Source organism: Patella vulgata, chromosome 6 (genome assembly GCF_932274485.2).
Source record: "Patella vulgata chromosome 6, xgPatVulg1.2, whole genome shotgun sequence".
In the NCBI taxonomy this organism is placed as follows: domain Eukaryota; kingdom Metazoa; phylum Mollusca; class Gastropoda; family Patellidae; genus Patella; species Patella vulgata.
The window spans coordinates 3,848,332-3,867,463 of NC_065884.2; the positions used below are offsets into that span (position 1 = coordinate 3,848,332).

The 19,132-nt window shown below is 36.8% G+C and overlaps 1 long non-coding RNA gene across 1 annotated transcript; it reads left to right on the plus strand.

Moving 5' to 3' along the window:
• Positions 1 to 8,597: 8,597 nt before the first annotated feature.
• LOC126823251 (uncharacterized) lies at positions 8,598 to 12,624 on the plus strand. Its single transcript, XR_007681107.2, has 3 exons — positions 8,598 to 8,647; positions 11,374 to 11,433; positions 11,737 to 12,624. It is a non-coding gene; the product is annotated as an uncharacterized LOC126823251 (long non-coding RNA).
• The last annotated feature ends 6,508 nt before the right edge of the window (positions 12,625 to 19,132 follow it).

Below are 19,132 nucleotides of genomic sequence, written 5' to 3' on the forward strand. Positions count from 1 at the left end.
GATCATGGCCCTTATTCACGAAAACTTAAACTAAGATAAAATCGAAATTTTAAGAAATACTGCAACTTCATTGGATATATGCAAATTGATTTTACTGGTCAGCCAATCGAATTGCAGTATTTCTTAAAATTTCGATTTTATCTTAATTTGAGTTTTCGTGAATAAGGGCCCTGTATTTTAATCAGGTTGTGGTAACACAAACTGATCCAGGCAGAATCGGTGCCTTTACTTTTTTTTTTTTGATCCAGATGTACTTTCAACAGAATTTAATTATCTATTATTGAGAGTTAATTAACTCGCCCTGATGTCATTCCTTTCAGGGAATATTTACTGCTGATATTCTATCTGTTTGGTATTCTATGGTTTCTGGGCCATTTGTTAAGGATAAAGAAAATCATATTCATCATGACAATGAAGGAGTTATTAGTAATGGCTGATTTACAAACGACAAATTAATAACAAAAACATGTTTAGAATGGACACAGCAGGCGTAAATGACAGTCGTTCACGTATTTCACTGAACATAATTGATCAGAAATTACAATGGAGATTTTAAAATTGAATATAAAACAGTAATAAATATACAAATTACATTAAACATGCATTATGCAAGAGCTAAATCTGCGTATTGTAGGTCTTTCTTTAGGCCTGAAATGTTATCAATCTGCCTATTGCAGGTCTTCCATTAGGCCTTCAATGTTATCTAAATTATTAATTAGACATTAATTAAAATGTCATTGCTAGCCTGTGATATTTAGCGGAATACATTTTTTTGAAAAATAATTATATGTAAAAATGGATAATCAAGATTTTTTTTATCGTACTGACTTTAGTAATGATGATCAAGGCTAGCTTAAAATTCAAAACTTAATATCTAGGTTCAGAGAGCAGCAATATGACTGAAACTTTCAGCAAATTCTATTTAAGTTATCTATTTTTTAACTATTATAGCGAGAACTGTCAACTCTTTATCTAATCTCCCATAATTTATCTTTAATATGTGCCTTTAGACCCATCTTCGTCTTGGGGGTTGGATGGCCGAATGGTTAGCACGTGCGCGCTGTATCATAAAGCCTGTCATTGAGACAACTGGCGTGGTTTCGAATCACCGGTTGTACGTGTCCAACCTCGTGGTGTTTTTCCGGGTCCTCCGGTTTCCTCCCACTGCTAAAGACCCCTACGCGCAAGCGAATTATTGAAATAAAATAAAACTATATGTTAGTCCTGAAATGACCTAGTTTGTGTCGAGTGGACGTTAAACCCCATTTCTCTCTCTCTCTCTCTCTTCGTCTAATTTAAGATTTTAAAGAATAAAGCCATACACTCTTTAAATTCTCTGATTATTATTTTATAATTCCTTACAAACCAAAGTAAACGAATATCTGTCCAAATATTGGTTCCATTCGGTTTAAAACTTACAAAGATCGGATTAAATGAAAACTTGACAGATTGAAATCCTCGGTGACTTCATAGGCACAACATATAAAATGGAGTTTAAAGTCCTTTCTTCCACAGGCACAACAGATCAGCAACTTTAAAGGCACAACAAGACAGATCGGCACTTTAAAGACACAACAAGACAAATCGGCAACTCTAAAGGTACAACAAAACAGATCGGCAACTTTAAAGGCACAACAAGACAGATCAGCAGCTTTAAAGGCACAACAAGACAGATCAGCAGCTTTAAAGGCACAACAAGACAGATCGGCAGCTTTAAAGACACAAGACACATCTTTAAAGACACAACCAGACACATCGACAACTTTAAAGACACAACAAGACAGATCGGCAACTTTTAAGGCACAATAAGACAGATCGGCAACTTTAAAGGCACAACAAGATAGTTCGGTAACTTTACAGACACAACAAGACAGATCGGCAACTTTAAAGTCACAAGACACATCTTGAAAGGCACAAGACAGACTGGCAACTCTAAAGACACAAGGCAGATCGGCAACTTTAAAGACACAACAAGACAGATTAGCAACTTTAAAGGCACAACAAGAAAGATCGGCAGCTTTAAAGACACAATAAAGATTGTCAGCTTTAAAGACACAAGCTAGATCGGCAACTTTAAAGGCACAACAAGACAGATCGGCAGCTTTAAAGGCACAACAAGACAGGAAATCAAAGGGATTATTAGTGAGCAGAAATTCGGCCGTGTATCTGTTATCACTCGTCACATCAGTCAGTAATATAGAGGGATGATTCATGTTTTCCTTTGGCGTTCGTCACTTCCGATTCAGGAAACCTGTATTACTCAGCTATCGTAGCAATGATCTCTGTGTTAAAATTATATTTGGAATGTGTTTAACCAGCTCTATCACATATGTGATAATGACTGGCACCAATATTGTCCTTTAACAATCTGATGTTCTAGAAATGATTTTGACTAGTAATTATTTCCCCTTATTTCATGATGGACGAATATAGTGCGAGTTATAAATAGACAATTTTTCCCTTAAGTTTTTTTCTTCTCTCTTCCTGCATTATTTGGTTGACCTTTTGGTCTAGAATTGGAGAAAAGGGGCCAAATTTGCAATTTCATAGCTGTTTTGGGTAATACAGATGATTTTACAGCGTAGAGATAGTGGGTGTAAGGTGTCTTTCTGCAGAGCAATCATTGTGTCAGAAGTTAGATTTTCACCCCAGTCAACTTCAAATCCCTGAAGCAAAAAATCTAAACGGTCAACCCCCTACGAATTTATGATGAGGAGATTGCCAAATGTGGTCCCCATTGTGCCTATAAAGATTGGAACCAACGGAATGTTGAGCAAATAGCTACAGCCTGTGATGTTACAGCCATTTAACATTGTAGTCAATGGGCAAATAATTGCTAGTCTGAATCCATTAAGGAATTAATTCTACAATAAGAGCAGCAGAGTTATTCCTCTTAGATCTAACTGAAATATAAAATGTTCATCAATCCCATTAAAATAATTCCGATATAAATTTTATTTTGTCTTTCTATCTTCGATGGCCTCCACTTTGAATACATCTGACCAGTGTGAGAGAGAGGTTGTATCAGGGTCATGCAGGTAAAGTTTGACTGAATAATATTAAAACTATTTATTTTTAACTTCGTCATGATCTCTGTAGTTGTCTCTGACAATTCAGTGCATGCTTCACCTAAAACTTCACAAACAGACAATTTCATTGGCTAATCTCTTAGTTATTGTAAAATTGTTCCAGATTCTTGTGAAGACTAATATATACAAATTAGAACTATTAAAAATGAAACGAAATAAGTTCTGTGTTTTAAACAGATTAAAATACAGATGGGACGTCATCCTTTGATGTTGGCGTATGATTAATTCACATAATGGTACGGACAATGTGCCAAGCTTACATTATTTATACTAATTGAAATATTGGAACTATGTGACATATTTCATTGCAAAGCATGTGCGAGTATCTGTATTATAAGTTGTTTAATGGTCTCGAGCGTAAGACATGTAGTAATATATTGAAATGAAATGGGGTTTAACATCCTACTGTTCTGCTCCTATGCTGGGCTAATGAAGACAGGCATACGCCATACAGTGTGCTACGAGGGAAATTTTGCCCGGACAGCGGCACCACAGCCTACTTTTATATCGAATTCCAACTGTCAAGGGATCTTTTACGTGCACGCCAATGTGTACACGGGACCTCTGAACGGCTAGACATCTGTCCTTGTCAGGCCCTCCGTCCTGCATCACTGACTAGGGAGAACCACGCTGGAAAATCTGGATTGACTTTCTTGGCCAATGCAGGGATCGCGTAATATATTAAAACAACAACTTGGGACTAATGTCTCTCGTGTTGTTACAATATATTACTAAATGTCTCGCTCTCGACCATTAAACCACACTGCCCCAGTTGTACGCGACAAGGAGTATGGTCACCTGTCAAGCCTCGTGGGTTTTCTCTGGGTCCTCCGGTTTCCTCCCACTGCTAAAGACCCCTACGTGCAAGCGAATTATTGAAATAAAATTAAACCATATGTTAGTCCCGAAATGACCTAGTTTGTGTCGAGTGGACGTTAAACCCCATTTCTCTCTCTCTCTCTCTCTTAAACCACACTGAATGTACATATACTAAATTTGGACATGGAAGTGTAACTCCATAAATTGGACAACTCGACATTGTACAATGTTTACTGACAGGTGAATACACAACCTTCAGCAAAAAACACACAAAAAATCTGAAAATTGCATTATAATAAATTTTAATATCAAACACGAAATTCATTCGTTCTTTAACTAGAAATATTTTAATATCTAACATGAAGTCCATTCATTATTTATCTAGAAATATTTTAGTGATACATAAAGAAAAGACATATCTATGAATTGAATGGAGTTATTTTTAAATTAAAAGCAGCCATAGTCACTCCATTGGTATAAAATCAATATCCATATATATAATAATTCTATTTTTTAGAAAATTATTTTTTTTCACAAAACTTCATAACTATATTACGCATAGTTTATATACTAACTATAGTAACTCAATATTGATCAATTTCAATCAATATTGACTTTATCTTGCCTTGAAACTATAGCATCCTTATATCCAATATTTAAGACAAAATTAACATTTTATAATCAGTACACTACACAAGACATGTGCCCTATGGTTTCGGGTGCCATTTTGTAATGAACAAATAAAAACATATCCTACAACACAATGTGGAAGTAATTAGTAAAGTCTGATTCACAAACGACAAAATAATAAACGTTCAATTTGAACTGGTTACGTATTTCACCAAACATAAATGATTAAAAATTACAATATTTCTATTCAAAAATTGAATATAAAACACTTTACATACATTCATATTAGATCTACATTAATATGTGCTTCAATCTAATTAAAATATAGATCTATATTTCGTTTCGTTTTTTATACTTTCTATGGCCTACACTACATGTAGATCTAACAAGTTATAGTGGGAGTTCACGTTCTATGACGTCAGGTACCAAGCAAGCGACATTTGACCCGATTACGTCAGTCATTCGATTAACCAATTAGCGACCGCCATGGGTTTTTTTTATCTACTTTTGCTTTGTTTTGATTTCTATTGCCGCTAATGTCTACCCACAGTTCCACGCCAAAAAGTCAAACACTCGATTCGACAGACCATTTGATTGGCTGACCCCTCATTTCAAGCAGAACACGAGTTAAATAACAACGCTTCCAGATCCAAGTGTAGTAAAGACAAGTAAAATCGAAATTTTGAACTATAAAAACGAAACGAAATTGGATCTGTGTTTTAATCAGATTGTATGTGCTTTAGAGCCATTTTTGGGGTCAATTTTAAGGTTAAAAAAAATAGCAATTGTCCACTTATTCCATCATGTCTATAACATATACTAGATCACTGGAATCAGTAGTTCTATTCTAAGTTAATAGTAAATGTGGACACTTGTTGGTTTGTTATTGTTCTTGATCTGAATTCTTCTTCTTCAACTAGTATACTGAAACAGATAAAATAGATCACCTAAACATACATTATGCAAGAGCTAAATCTGCGTATTACAGGTCTTTCTTTAGGCCTGAAATGTTATCTAAATTATTAATTAGACATTAATAAACATATCCAGGCCATAATCAACTCTCGATGGCATCGGATTTCTCCGATATTAAACAGATTAGAACAGTTCAGCCATATTTTGATTTAAGGTAAAAATGGAGGTGCGAGACTAAGCTTCGAACAACCTGTACGGTGGTTAAAATTAGTGCACGTCTTATCAAACATTCAAAGGCTAATATCTTCGCTCGCAATAGAGTAATTTGAATGAAATTTTCAAATTATTCATTTTACATTATCTATTTTCGAACTATTATAGCAAGAATGGCTAGCTCTTTATCTAAATATTACATAATGTATCTTTAATATATCAATCTGATTATAGTTTAAAATTTCGTTTTACTTGTCTGGAAGAGTTGTTGTATAACCAGTGTTCTGGTTGATGAGAGGGATTATCCAATGAAACTGTCTGTTGTGGCCAGATCTTGGCCTGCGGTGCAAGGAAATGTGGGTAGACATTCGCAGCAAAGACAAAGAAAAAGTTTTATTTCCAAATACCCACTTGAAACATCAACGCTGGCTGGTTAATCAAATGTCTGATGTCAGATATTCATGTAGTGAAGGCCATTGAAAGTATAACAAAACGAAACGAAATATAGATCTGTATTTTAAAGTGGAAATTGCAAATTTTTAAGTTATATTTTTAAAATTTATTAAAATAAAGCCTGAAAATAGATGGTATCCATAAACTGTCCTACGTTGTTAAAGAATAATCCTATTAATCCTATAATTCACTATTGCCAGCTGAGAAATTGGCAAAAATATCATTTTCCTCTTCATTTTCAAACGTTTGAAAAAAAGCTACTCCATGGTGGAGAATAGAAAACAAGGGAGGTAATTGGGAGGTAATTATGTTATTATTTCCTGTGTAAATGAGTTGTAAGTGTGAGAATGACACCCATGATCGTATAATTGTGAGTTGACAACCTATTGAGCAAAAGACATAGAAATAATTACGTTTTGACTTTCTTAGAAAATTTGCAATTTCCGCTTTAATCAGATTGTTAAAATATATACACAGTAAAGTACCGGTAGTCAGAGAGAGAGATAAACGGGGCTTAACGTCCACTCGACACAAACTAGGTCATTTCGGGACTAACATATGGTTTAATTTTATTTCAATAATTCGCATGCGCGTAGGGGTCTTTAGCAGTGGGAGGAAACCTGAGGACCCGGAGAAAACCCACGAGGTTGGACAGGCAACCCTACTCCTTGTCACGTACGACCGGGGATTCAAAACCTCGCCAGTTGCCTCAATGACAGGCCTTATGATACAGCGCGCGCACATGCTAACCATTCGGCCATCCAACCCCCCGAATCTTTTTGAAACAAAAAAAAGACACTTTCTCATATAGATATTTATTCCTCGCTTCTCAGTAACTAATTTTATCCAATGTGAAAATAACTTCAGCATATCTTTTGCTCTCTATCTCTCTCCCAACACCCCCACCCCACCCCCGGATCTTGACCTCTAATGGGGTATTAAATGACCAACTGGTGTTTATCTCCTAATTGTGTTACATTTCACCCATGCAGCACCCACTAACGAAGCAATAAAATACTGCTGTCCATTCTACCTTTCTGACCACCCATTTTGTATCTTCTACAGCTCTTTCTATAATCTGTTTTATTCTTTCTGTATCCGTTTCATCACAATGACTTTTATACGACTGAAATAAAATTGGGTTTAACGCCTTAATGTCCTATTTTTATACATCAAATGATCTAATCACTCGGCAATCCTCGGCAGATTCCGTTACTCTATATCTAGCCTCGGTTGTATGACGGTAAGTGATATGTACCTACACCTATACCATTGCGATGCGGCACCAGTTTACTTATTAGGAGAACTTGCCACATTTAAAAAGAAGTTATCAAATTGCATTGCTCGATGTGTGTGTAAAATTTTCAGTGCAAAGTTGTCCTTGTTTGAAGAAAATCGGATAAACTTGAAAGAAAAACAGCTTCACACTTTGTATGATAAAACATTCTTCAAAGGCGTCGTCATGGGCAATGCCGTTGGTAATCCAGGAACTTGAAAGTAGTTCCAATGGCGGACTTCGTCATACAGTCGAGGCTAGATGTAGGGTACTGGAATCTGCTGAGGTTTGCCGAGTGCTGGTCTAATGTACCTATCTGAACTCTTATATGACTACAACCCTATTAGATCACTTCACTCTCAAAATAAACAGTCACTAGTTTTTAAAAGATATAACTTAAAGCCATATGGGTATACGTCTTTCAGTTCAGCTGGTCCTAGATTATGGAAGACGCTATATAAAACCTCATTATTATTATTATTAATTAAGACAGGCATACATCATGCAGTGAGACTATAAATAGCCTATGAAGGACATTTTGCCCTCTAGCTAGATGGTCATCTCTCGCTTAATTGCGATTGTGGTTTCGATCCCTCGTCTGAGCCTATGTCAGTATGCGTGGCTTGGAGATAGGGGCGCCTTCTCAACCTTGTAGGTTTACTCCAGGTACTCTGGTTTCCACCCACAGGAAAAAAGATAATGAAAATGAAAAAAAAAAAGATGACTTGTCTGCGATATCACCTTCCGTGGAAGCAGACGTTAAACACCAACAGACCAGACAGCGGCAATTCAACCTAGCCTACTCATCACCAAATTCCAAATGACATGTTTATTTTTACAGACTCGTTGAGTTACCAAGTTGGTACTAATAGAAATACCCTCGAACACAACACTTCGTTGCCTGTCAACCTATCTTTTTATTCACTGCTGTATGATAACTAGATTTTATTTACCTGTCGGGTTTGATGTGTATAATATATTCTAGCCTCTTTTGGCAAGACTTTGATAGAGCGCAAAATAAAGCGATACAACTGAATTGGATTGTCAACTTTCATACTTGGCTTAATTCATGACTTAACTCCAATAAAATCATAATCTATCATTGAAACAGAAGAGGGACACTCGCCAGACTTCGCGATGTTTTCATCACGTGACCATAATCTTTAAAGAGAATTATCTCCCTTTGGTTAAGAAAATGAAATGGTTAACGTCCTACTCCGACTGAGCTATTGAAGACGGACATCGCCAAGTAGTGCGTGTTATGGGTGGGGGTGGGGGTTGCCCGGCCAGCGGTGCTACGATGTACTCTTATTTATATCGAATTCCAACTGCCAAGGGTTCTTACGTGCACGCTAATGTATTCACAGGACCTCGGTTTTTGGTCCAATCTAAACGACTAGACATCTGTCCTTTTCAGGCCCCCATCCGGATCAGCTTAAAAAATAATTGTTTAGATAAATTATTAAAGCGCTTTAACCAGACAATTCGTAATCTTTTATTAAACTGCCGTGTCGAAAGTTTGCCCTAGAATTACTACCAAGGCTAATCAAATAATTTGCGTATACTGAAATATAAAATTAATAGAATTTCACTTAATAAAATATATCTTGCTTTTATTCGCCCTATTTTAGAATATGCTGATATTGTATGGGATAACTGCTCAATGAAAGATTCTGACCTACTAGAAAGTGTCCGAACTGAAGCGGGTAGAATAATAACTGGCCTTAGAAGAAATTCATCTAAAAACAATTTATACAATGAACTGGGATGGGAATCACTATCCAATCGCAGAACAAAACACAAATTAATATATCTATATAAAATATAAAATAATCTATGCCCCAGCTATCTGTCTGAAGTCTTTAACAAATTTAAACCATTAGTTTCCAATTATAACCTTCGTAATGAAAATCAGAACCTCAATCCACCATTTTTTGTAAAACCAATTCGTATTTTAATAGCTTCTTTCCCTGTACAATTAAACTTTAGAACAATCTACCAGAACTTATTAAAAACTCACAAACGTTAAGTACATTTAAATCAGGCCTTACACGTGTATATCCTTTAATTAGACTACCCTCATATTATAATACTGGAAATAGGAAAGAGAATATTATTCATTGTCAATTAAGAAATAAAGCTAGTAACTTAAATAATCACTTATTCCACCATTTTCTGAGTGAAACAAAAGCGTGCCCAAACTGTAATTCTACAGACGAAGATAATTATCATTACTTTTTCATATGTCCAGCCTACTCTGCCACAAGAACATTTCTCCGAAATAATATACACCAGCTTAAACTAAATGTTACAATGGATCTAATTTTATATGGCAACACCGATCTTCCAGATGATACCAATTATAACATATTTGTAATAGTGCAAAAATTTATAAAAAATAGCAAGCGGTTTTGAAGCTTTAATTAGTAAATCTATGTCTACATTATGTAATATTTTTTATATTTTTTATAACCTTAAATGTAATTATAATATACATGTATATCTAAACATTACACTCCAAGAAATGTATATATGTTTGTAACTCACTACCTATATATATGTCCACCATTGTTTACTGTAAACATAAGATATAACTGTTTTATATGTTTGGAGAGAACTTATATAGGCCTTTGTCTGTTGTTCAATCCAGTTCAGTTTATTGAATAAAATATTGTTTAAACTAAATAATAATAAAAAAAAACAAACCACAAAGATCTATGCTTTTCTCTTGCTCCAGTGACGTTACTATAACTTCTCTAATATAAGGATTCTCACTGACCGAGGGCAAAGATAAGGGCTATATGCTTACTTTTCGCGTCCCCTCACAGCAGGACAATTTCAGCCTATTTGCTCGTGCCCCACCAAATAGCCTAATTTTCAATGGATTCAATTTTAAGCATCCTTGTCATAAAGAATGTTCAAAAAACAACAAAATTTAAAAGTGCGTCACCGCGGCACAGATCATTGTCACTCTCGCGACTTGCGCTTTGTGGAACTACCGATCGAACTCCGATATCGATGCCACGCCCTTTCTCTCCTTTTCACTTTAGCCAAAGTTTTACATTTAGTGTTGCTCGCATGCCCTCCTGAAATCCAATGTAATCCAGACCGGGTCGTTCATATTTTGTTTTTGTGAAGCCACGCTCTTCCTCTCCTTTTCACTTTAGCCAAAGTCTTACATTTAGTGTTGCTCGCATGCCCTCCTGAAATCCAATTTAATCCAGACCGGGTCGTTCATATTTCGTTTTTGTGAAACCGTTCAAGCTCTGTTACATAAAATACTATCAAATAATACGGTATGTAAATTAGGAATGTCGCTAATTAGTTTGAGATTGATTTAACAAATCAGTTTTTCAAAATATTGTTCAAGGAAATGAGAGGTTTTTGATACCATATAGGTGGTAAATAATCATGCTATTATATCTTAAGCTGCTTTATGTTACTTCGAATAGAAAAATAATTTTGGACGGGAAGCGGCACAAACTATGTCATTACGGGGCTAACATATGGTACAATTTCATGCCTAAATAGCTAGCAAATATAGGTTTTCGGCACTGAGGGTGGGGGTGGGGTTCAAAGAGGGTACCGGAGAAAACCCACGAGGTTAGAAAAGCGACTATATACTACTGGTCACATAGAATGGAAATCACACCACTCGAGTAAATGACAGACCTTATGATCTAAAGCGCAAGAATTTGTCAGTGGTGCAGAACGGAGGGCCTGACAAGGACAGCTGTCTAGTCCTTCGGATGAGACGAAAAACGGAGGTACCGTGTAAACATTGGAATGCACGTAAAAGATCCCTTGGCAGTTGGAATTCGATATAAGAGTAGGCGATAGTGCCGCTGCCCGGGCAAAATTTCCCTCATAGCACAATGTATGGTGTATGCCCGTCTTCATTAGCCTAGTTCGGAGCAGAACAGTAGGACGTTAGACCCCATTTCATTTCATTTCATCGACCATTCGACCTCCCAACAGCGCAATGATCGATGAGAATAAATCCAGATGTACCGAGAACATTTTATAAAGTCTACACGTGTATCTTAATATATTATCTTATCTTTGTTTCAAACAACCAGTGTTTTATTACACGACTTCTAAATATATTTACTGACTATTCACATATGTGTACCATTTGCTTGATAAAGACGAGACTATAATCCTCGTCGAAACGTTGCTTAGTATTAAACTCAGTAATTGTGTATCTATAAAATTGTACCTTGTGTTAATATGTTCAATTACCAAATGCCAATCAAAGAAGACTTGTAAATCGTGGAATTATTTCAATTCAATATATTATTTGTGGAAATATATTATTCTGACTATTATTCTTCCATCTAGGCCTATTCCTGGAAATGTTCTAGCCTATTGGAATCAAAGCATTGAATTGCTGGAATAGAACGATTCAGATCAGTCTCCAGTCTATATGGGTGACATTATTTGGTAGGTTGGTTTCTTTCTTGGCGTGACAAAGATTAAGGAAGAAGTTACAGCGAAACGAAGTATAATATACCCACGACTGAATATAGTCTACTAGAATATGTTTTGCCGACCACGTGTTTGTTGCTTTCTCCTGGTTGTATTAAGTGTAGTTCTTGTAATGGTGCTGATATTTGTCTACCGGAATCATCAAACAGGCCACCGCCATTATCTCATTGATAGATTATCGAAAGTTATTGGAATAAAGTCTAACGAAATAGAGAAATCTGCTATCCCAACTTTGCCGTTTCGATATAAAATTCATGCTACTGATCAACAAGTGATTAACAATAACACTGCAAAAACAGCGTAATAATAATTGATGGGGAAAAAGCTATGAATTGTGTTCCATTTGCTTGAAAACGAAATGAAACGTCGCTTTAATTAAAATGGTAACTGTGTTCCATATTATGTTTTTCTGTTCATTACATGTGTCAATTGCTAAATGCCACTCAATGAAGAGTGATCTATTAGTGACGATTCAATGATGGAATAGACCAATAAACTATAACACATATTTAAAGGAGCTAAATCGCTAATATTTTGGATCTAGAAATTGACACAAATGGGTCGCAACGTATATAATAATGTAATGTGAATGTATATAAACTGATTTACATTCAATCGTTTCTGTTTTTACTGCAATTTCTAATCAGTTATGTTTGGCGAAATACGCCAGAAGTCTCAATCGAATGGCAATCTCTAGCTTCTGGAATAGACCAATAAACTATATATCCTATTGCTGATTTAATTGTGCAATGCGTCGTAGAGTATTTTTTTTTTCTCTCGAGTTTTCATCACTGTTATACTATGTATATTGCAAGTTGTGGATTATGTGTATTGTCATTTACAGTAAACATTAATAAAAGATGTATATTGTAACGAATGATTTATGTGTATTTCACTCTATAATAAACACTGTATCTGCAAGGAGTGTTTTTTGTGTATTCGGCTTTATAATAAACATTGTATATTGCAAGTTGTGGTATTTGTGTATTGGTCTTTATAATAAACATTGGATTAATTCAAGTCCCGGGTTAAGGTTGTGTTAAGGTTGTGTTGTAGTGGTGTATAACTAACTGCACATGTTGTTCATGTTTAGTGCCTTAAAGTTACAATTTCATATTTTTAAGTTATATTTTTAAAATGTATTAAAATAAAGCCCTAAAAAAGATGATATCTATAAAAAGTCCTACCTTGTTATAGATTAATCCTATAATTCACTATTGCCAGTTGAGAAATTGGCAAAAATATAATTTTCAACTTCAAATTCAAACGTTTGAAAAAAGCTACTCCATGGTGGAGAATAGAAAACAAGGGAGGTAATTGGGAGGTAATTTTGTTATTATTTCCGGTGTAAATAAGTTTTAAGTGTGAGAATGACACCTATGATCGTATAATAGTGAGTTGACAACTTATTGAGCAAAAGACATAGCCAATTATGTTTTGACTTTCTTAGAAAATATGAAATTTACTCTAATTTAAAGTAGCTAAGTCTCTAACTCAATATCATCCAAAATCTTCAACATTGAAAACACGATTAATTTGTCAATTTAAATCAACATTGATGTTGTGATCTTACCGGAAAAAGATGGGCTTTTGATATCCAATATTTAAGACAAAATAAACATTTTACCATTGGTACACGAATCGTCTACCATAATGCGCTTCAGCCCCAGTTGTATCAAGAGACTCGAAGGACGAGGCTAGACACATTGCACTATATCAAACGGCGTATGTAGACTGGAATAACCAGACGCTAGAAATTTGCACTCGCTTGAGACTGCTGGCTTATTTCGCCGAACATAACTGATTTGAAATTGGAGTAAAAACGGAAACCATTGAATGTAAATCAGTTTATATACATACATATTACAGTATTATATGCGTTGCGACCCACTTTAGTCAATTTCTAGGTCCCAAATGTTAGCGATTTAGCTCCTTTAACACTAGTGTTTACAGCAGTGTCTACGCTAGTTTACTACCATTTGAGAGTTAACACTGATGGAAAATAATAATACAAAAAAAACAAAACACTAATCTTATTTTTAAATGTTCCATTTTCGTTTTTGTCTCCTGTTTGAACGCATCCAAATCTTTGCGTGGACTGGCTGACTATAATAACCACGGAAAGAAAGGCAATTGAGGACAACTTCTAACCGCTTTCTGGAAATGAAATGAAATGAAATGGGTTTAACGCCCTACTGATTTGCTCCGAACTGGGCTAATGAAGACGGGCATACAGTGTGCTATGAGGGAAATTTTGCCCAGACACCTGCACTACGGCCTACTCTTATATCGATCTCCAACTGTCAAGGGATCTTTTACGTGTACGTCAATGTGTACACGGGACCTCGGTTTTTCGTCCCATCCGAACGACTAGACATCTGTCCTTGTCAGGCCCTCCGTCCTGCATCACTGACAAGGGAGAACCACGCCGGAAAATCTGGATGAACTTTCTCTGCCAATGCAGGGATCGAACACCCGACCTCCAGGGTAGCGAGCCAGCGTCTTAACCAACTAGCCACCGTGGTCCCTCCGCTTTCTGGAAGTTAAACAACTTGGATCTATACTGAATTTATGTTGTCTCCATGTATTACATGTATATTCAATAGAAAGTTCCACTATAATTAAAGATACATTATGGGAGATTAGATAAAGAGCTGGTTGTTCTCAATATAATAGCTAACAACTAGATAATGTAATGGAATTTGCTGAAAATTTCAATCAGATTGATCTACTCTGAACCGAGAATTTAGCGATTGAATTTTGGGCCTGGCCTCCATCATCATAAGTCGGTACGATAAAAAAAAAACATGAATGAAAGTTGAGCAGCAAATCTGATCGTAATCCAGTAAATATCGCAGGCTAGCGTTGACATCGAGAGTTAATTATGGTCTGGATGGGTTAATTAATGTCTATTTAATAATTTAGATAACATTCCAGGCCTAAAGAAGGACCTGCAATGGGCATGTATGAGAAAATTGATACACTTTTCAGCTAGGTTAACCCCCTGGACTCCTGTTCTATTCAGTTCTTGCATAATGTATGTTTAATAAATATTGTCAAACAATGTGAATGCATATTATGAAAGGTTGTCTTTATAATAAACAACCCTAAGCACTGTATCGTGCACGAGCTGGGTAGAATTTAACTTTTATAGGTTACCATTTCGAACTCTGTGGCTTTGAGGTATAAGGGCTACCCCCTTAAACAAAAAAACCCCAAAAAACCCCCAAAAATACATAAAACTAAAATATTCATAAACTTTAAACTTCTTTATGGATGAATAATATATATATATATATATATATATAGAGAGAGAGAGAGAGAGAGAGAGAGAGAGAGAGAGAGAGAGAGAAAGAGAGAGAAATGGGGTTTAACGTCCACTCGACACAAACTAGGTCATTTCGGGACTAACATATGGTTTAATGCGCATAGGGGTCTTTAGCAGTGGGAGGAAACCGGAGGACCCGGAGAAAACCCACGAGGTTGGACAGGCGCCCCTTCTCCTTGTCACGTACAAATAGGGATTCGAAACCACGCCAGTCGACTCAATGACAGACTTTATGATACAGCGCGCGCACGCTAACCATTCAGCCACCCCCCCCCCCCCCAACAATTGAAACGCATTTATAATGAAATGAATCTAGTGAAATAGAGACTCATTGCTTTTCCACATGTAAATTTCGTAACAACGTGGACCCATTACTCATTCGGGAAAGGCCTGCCAACAGGGCCCGTGAAAGGGGACGACAGCTGGGACAACTTGTCCAGGGGGGGGAGCTCGGAGGTATGCCAAGTAATGTTTTACAAAAAAAATTGTTGGTATAAATTTAATAAAAAAAAATAACCGTTACTTGATCGTAAAGTAGAAGAAAATCGGTGACTTTTCTGAATGTGGGTACCCTACCCAGTGGCGTGGGTAGAATTAGAATCGAATTATGTCAGTCCACTTTTTTGGCAAAAACTGGTGATTTAAAAACTATATGCCGTGGGTCCCCGGTCCGTCCTCGTTCCGTTTGAGACTCTCGTCATCTTTAGGGTATCCGGGCCCTGACAGGTAATCGGGGCTTAGTCGGGGCCTGTATAGAACGCTACAATGAGTGTGAGAGCGCTTTGCCGCCAGTGATCACGCACGCGGTTGTCGATAACTCTAGGTGGGCTGACTGGTATCCGATCATTAAAAACGAAACCGAAACCTTTACTTTCGTCTCCGTTTCGTTAGGCGCTAAAAATCTCGATGTTTTTCAATATTTTTTCCAATTGCGGACCTTTTTCCGACCATTGACAGCGTGGTTTTAATTTTTCTATATTTTTTAGTGGCAAAATCTTGTACAGCTGATTATTATTACATCAGTAAAACTAAAACGTAGAACATGTATTTGGTATGTGTCATATGTTTCTGCGTTTTAGCAAAGTGACCTTCAGTTACCCCAGATATACGCCAAAAATGAAGTTATGAGAGAATATGTTTCAAAAATTTTCGAGCTAAAAGTCGCAAGTTGCTTGTCCCAGGGCTCAGAGGGCCTTGTCGCTGACCCTGCTTGCCTATGGAGCATTACCTAGTAATGCGTATGCTAATATGCTTACTTCTATGCATGTAACGTCACTAACACATGTTAAATTGGCGATTTACACATGTAAAAATGCTAATTTATATGACTTACTTTACGCATTACTAGATTAGGAGTTAGAATTATGGGGGGAAACCTTATGAACTGTATATGTCGCGTGGCTAAGTGGGTAAGACGCTGACTCGCTAGCCTGGAGGCCGGGTGTTCGATCCCTGCAATGGCCAAGAAAGTACATCCAGATAAGAGTAGGCCGTAGTGGCGCTGCCCGGGCAAAATTCCCCTCATAGGTGACTGTATGGCGTATGACGGTTTTCATTAGCCCAGTTTAGGAGCAGAACAGTAGGACGTTAAACACCATTTCATTTCATTTCATTTGTATATGTCGCGAACCCTTGCGGCTGTGCTAGGTTATATCGGGACTAACGTGTGCGGTACAATACATTTTATAGATCATTTATTTTAAGTCGTACATATTTACTTTAACAGATGAACAGCATTTCATTTCTTGTGATCAAACAGTTTAATAAGCTGAACATTAACAGAACAGCATGTCTTTTATTATGACAAACATTATCTAGAAGATTGGTCTTGTAATAAAACCAGAGAGAGAGGGGGGGGGGGTATTTCAGGACTAACATACGATTCAACTTTGTTTCAATATTCTAGCAGTAGGAGATTTGACTGTCGACCCCACTCCTTGTCACGTTTAAGCTGAGAGATGGGAGATAAATTGGGTTATTCGTCCAGTCGACACAAACTAGGTTATTTTGGGACTAACATATGGTAACTTATATTAAGCAGTGGGAGGAAACGCATGAGGTTGGACAGGCGACCGTAATACATGTCACGTACAAGCGGAGAATCGAAATTAAGCCGCGTTAACCGTTAGCCCCCCTCCCCCCCCCCCATGACCCCCACACCGCGCAAAAGATGGGAAAGGGGTATAGATACCACTTAACTCAATGACAGACCATTAGATCTAAAGCGAACGTTAGTCTACCCGCCAAGTCTATATTAGAGTCGGTGCAGAAAAATGGAACGTTATTCTCCATTTCATTTCATTTCCTTCTATGATTTCCCCTTGTCAGCGGTGCAGGAAGGAGGGCCTGACAATGACAGTTGTCTAGTCGTTCGGATGGGACGAAAAACCGAGGTCCCCTGTATACACTGGCGTGCACGTAAAAGATCCCTTGGCAGCTGGAATTCCATGTAAGAGTAGGCCATCGTTCCGCTGCCCGGGCAAAATTTCCCTCATAGCACACTGTATGGCGTAGGCGTATGCCCGTCTTCATTAGCCCAGTCAGAGCAGAACAGAAGGATGTTAAACCCCACTTCATTTCATGTCATTTCCTTTCAATTGCCAGAACATTAGGACGTTAAACCCCATTTCATTTCATTTCATTTCCTTTGCTACATGTTACAACTAACGCCATTATGCTTTTAACAGTGACGAGTTGCACCTGGCTCAAACATTCTTTAAATATTTCACTCCTCGTTGTTTGTGATAAATACGTGATGAACAAACCTACATCCAGATATTACTTATATAAAACATCATATCCGATTATATAAAACACAACGAAGGTTTTGTAAAGAAACGTCTTCGGTGTGCTTTTAAAAAAAAAACATGAATTAAGATTTGACTGATATAAACGCACTGATGAGTACATGGCTATATACGGTGGCGGACGCAGCACGCAAGATATTTGAGTGAATTGGGTGGGGTGGGGTGTCTATCTTCCGATAATCGGATGCCATTGATGATACCTGGGCCCTGTTTCTCGAAATTTTAACTAAAGATAAAATCCAATTTTAGTAGATACTTCAATTTTGATTGGCTAAGCACTAAAATCAATCTAATATTATCCAATCAAATTACTAAAATTTGGATTTTATCTTAGTTAAAATTTCGTGAAACAGGCCCCTGAACCTGAATATAACATTTGATTACAATAGTTATCATCACCAGAACCAACAAAACAACCATTTACAATTACATGTTTCATGGGGGGGGGGGGGTGTGGACGGTCGAATGGTTAGCACGTACGCGCTGTATCATAAGGTCTGTCATTGAGTCAACTGGCGTGGTTTCGATTCCAAGGTTGTACGTGACAAGGAGTAGGGTCGCCTGTCCAATATCGTGAGTTTTCTCAGGGTCCTCCGGTTTCCTCCCACTGCTAAAGACCCCTACGCGCAAGCCAATTATTGAAATAAAATTGAACCATGTGTTAGTCCCGAAATGACGAGTAGACGTTGAACCTTATCTCTCTCTCTCTCTCTCTCTCTCTCTCTCTCCCTCTCTCTCTTACATGTTTAAAAACAGAATAATAAATGGATATTTTATACTGATATTTAATACACCGCCCACCGGGATCCGCCATTGAATTTAAGCTTTGTAAAAAAAGAAATATGGGATTTTAAAACATTTTTTAAATGTTGTTAATTTCTTCAAACAGTTCTGTTTATAGTATATATAGAACATCTACGATATGAAAGTAATAAATTATAATATATATTTTTTAACCAGGAAATATTTGCATTGTGTATTTTTAATGTAATACGTGTATACAAGTTTAATCTTGTTTGAAGTATATTGATATCCATTCATTCCTTATCACAAGATATTATATGATATAATATAACATACAGAAAGTCATGAACAATAATAACTGCCGGCGCTC